The sequence below is a fragment of the Sturnira hondurensis genome, unplaced genomic scaffold (assembly GCF_014824575.4).
Source record: "Sturnira hondurensis isolate 20B ecotype Veracruz unplaced genomic scaffold, ASM1482457v3 Scaffold0011225, whole genome shotgun sequence".
NCBI classification, from domain to species: domain Eukaryota; kingdom Metazoa; phylum Chordata; class Mammalia; order Chiroptera; family Phyllostomidae; genus Sturnira; species Sturnira hondurensis.
Window position 1 is genome coordinate 1 of NW_028083856.1, and position 3200 is coordinate 3200.

Below are 3200 nucleotides of genomic sequence, written 5' to 3' on the forward strand. Positions count from 1 at the left end.
ACTAATTTTATTCAGACATTGTTGTAAGTTGTAGTCTTTGACCGGCAACTCAAAGAGTGTTATATTTAGTGAAAATGCAGTGGTGTATTCTGAGAGGAAGATTACAGTGGTAGATACGGGTTTGGGGTCCAAGTTTATGGGTATGATTCTCTGTGTGTAAACTGTCCAAACAATTGTGTCTACGCCCCCCTTCCCACTGTTTCCATTTCCCTCCCTGCAGCATCCCAGCCACCTCCAGAGAAGCTCATTGCTGGGATACTAGGGGTCATCTGCCTTGTTCTGATGTGCACTGTGGTAACAAAAGCTGTTAATCAACGTAAGTAAATTATTGTAAAATTATATGAAACTTTTCACTTTTGTGTTAATCAGCGCCTCCAAACATTTCATAATATTATAGAATAGAACTGTCATTTAAAGTATGCCTTTAGAGTAAGTGCAAAATTGTTCTGAATTTGTCCAAGGTATAAATAACTGCATCATTTAGAAAAATAGTTTACTTAGGTCCTTTGCCTATTTTTTAATTAGGGTGTGTGTTGTCCTGGAGAGGAGTCATGTGAGTTCTTTATGGACTTTGAAGATTGAACCTTTGTTCAAGTTATCATTGCCATATATTTTTTCTCAAATGTTCATAGCAACGCAATTTACAATAGCCAAGCACAGGAAGAAACCTACATGCCCACCAGTAAATGAGTGGATCAAAAAACAATGGTACATTTACACAATGGAATACTATGCAGCAGAAAGAAAGAAGGAGCTCCTACCCTTTGCTACAGAATGGGTGGATCTGGAGAGCATTATACTAAGTGAAATAAGCCAGGCTGGGAAAGACGAATACCATATTATCTCATCTATAAGTGGACCTAATGGAGAAAACAAACAAGCAAGTAAAATATAACCAGAAACTTTGAATTGAAAAACAAACTGATAGTAACCAGACGGGATAGGGGAGAGCAGAGAGGGATAATGGGGAAAAGTAGGGGAAAGCCCATCAAGGAACATATATAGAGGACAGATGGACAAAGCCAAAGTGAGTAAGTTTGAGGGTGACAGGTGAGGATGGGTGGGGTGAGGGGCCCATGTGTGGTGTAAATGGAGACAATTTTACTTAAACAACAGTAAGTAAATAAATGATAAATATTTCAAAAAGCTATATATAGACATATTTATATATCCCATATATCCATAGATATTCTTGTGTTATAATTCAAGGCATGCTTTAGGACACCTTATTGAGAAATAGAAATAAATTCTTCATATTGATTAATCCAAATAGTGTAATAGTTGGTGAAGTTTCATTCTCAAGGCTTTTAAAATAATTTCTCCCAAATTGTAATACCTTCATTAATTCTTCTTGGTAAAATAAATTTTATTCTACGTCATTTAATGCTGGACAATATACCACATTTCAAAGTATGAAACAAATGTATTATGGTTTATGTACATCAACATTACTTTTTATAATAATTATCTATTTTTTTAGCTAATGTAATACTGATACAGAATAATTCTTTTTTCTTGTTATACAGAATAATTCTTTTTTACTTAATAGAAATTATATATTATTTTAACAGTGAGCCAGACAGGGAACCAGACAGGGAACCAGACAACAGGGAACCAGAAAGGTACCGAATTATTTTTTATGTTCTGATATCAATACAGCTCCTACCTTGTCTCTAACACAGTTAAAATTCATAGGTTTTATTTTTTTTGGTAGGGGATATATATATTATAATATTGGGTGATAAATGTACATAAATAATGAGTAAGAAGAGTGTATTACTTATGTAACAATAGAAGAAATATTCATTTAATTTTTCATACTTACTGTTTCCAATTGGTTGAAAGATAATTTTGGTTTCTAAAAATGTGGTTTTATTCATTGACATTCAGGACATATAGAAAGTGAATGTTTTTGTTTGTATGTTTGCTTAATGTGGGTGCATAAATTAGAGAATGAGGAGCTGACTCTTCTCTGTGAGTGTGTGTGAGTGTGTGTGAGTGTGTGTGAGTGTATTATGCCTTATATATGCCAGTCTGTGAGGTTATATGCATATACTGCACATTAATTAGTCTCTATCTATGCAAATACTGAAATTAACTTTCATTTTAAAATGTATATTATTCTTGGATGACAATACATAATCTTCCTTTAGCATATCATTGTGGACGATGTCCACCAGAGTGGTTAGTGTATGCCAACAACTGCTATTACATCAGCACTGAAAAAAAAACATGGAATGAGAGTTTGATGGCCTGTGCTTCTAAGAGCTCTAACCTGCTCTATATAGATAATGAAGAAGAAATGGTAAGGTTTCTAATGTTTCCAACATTCTATTTATAAGAATATTTTATTTTATATTTCTATAGAATTCATTCATATTTTGTATATATCTGTCATTAGTAAAGACTGTTAGTATTTTATTGTTTGACTGTATAATATTTGATTTATATTTTGTGCCATTAATGTGCATTTGATAATTTTCAGTTCTTGATTTTCATAAATAATCATGCTTCTATAAAAATTTTTTTCGAAAAGTAAACTTTGCTATTTAATTGTACCATGCATCATGATGACTACAGATGTAATTGTGCTTGTTGCAAACTGAAATTGGTCATGAAACAGGTATTGCCAGCCCGCTCCTGTGCCCTCTCTCATAACTTCTCCTCTCCCCTCACTTAACTTCTATCCTGAGATTTTATATTACAAATTATCTTTCTTAATTTTGAATTTTATATAATGGGACTCATTCATTCATTATTTTACATGTCTCTATTAATTCACTCATGATATTTTTTCAATTAAACCACATTATTGAATGTACCTGAAGTTTGTTAATTTTCAATGCTGTATTCTTTAATGTATTCTGCTCAGAATAGAGATATTTTAAATATTTGGCTGTTATGAATAATTATTTCATAAAAATCCTTGTGCATTAATTTTTCCAAATAATATATATTTACAATAATTTATATACAATAATTCATACAATATATGAATTGATATGCTGCAAATGTTTATAATAATATAACAATAATTCACAAATATAGTTGTTCTAATGGTATATGTTTATAGGTAAAATGCATTGCTGTTTTGTATCAGATTGAAATCGCAGGGTCAAAAATATATGTGTATATAAATTATCCCTATTTCTAGTTTGTCGAGTAAATACACATTATATCCAATAGTTTCATGATCCAAA

At 31.6% G+C, this 3200-nt stretch overlaps 1 long non-coding RNA gene across 1 annotated transcript; it reads left to right on the plus strand.

Moving 5' to 3' along the window:
* Positions 1 to 240: 240 nt before the first annotated feature.
* LOC118996265 (uncharacterized) lies at positions 241 to 2316 on the plus strand. The gene is made up of 3 exons (XR_005068455.1): positions 241 to 316; positions 1572 to 1622; positions 2154 to 2316. It is a non-coding gene; the product is annotated as an uncharacterized LOC118996265 (long non-coding RNA).
* The last annotated feature ends 884 nt before the right edge of the window (positions 2317 to 3200 follow it).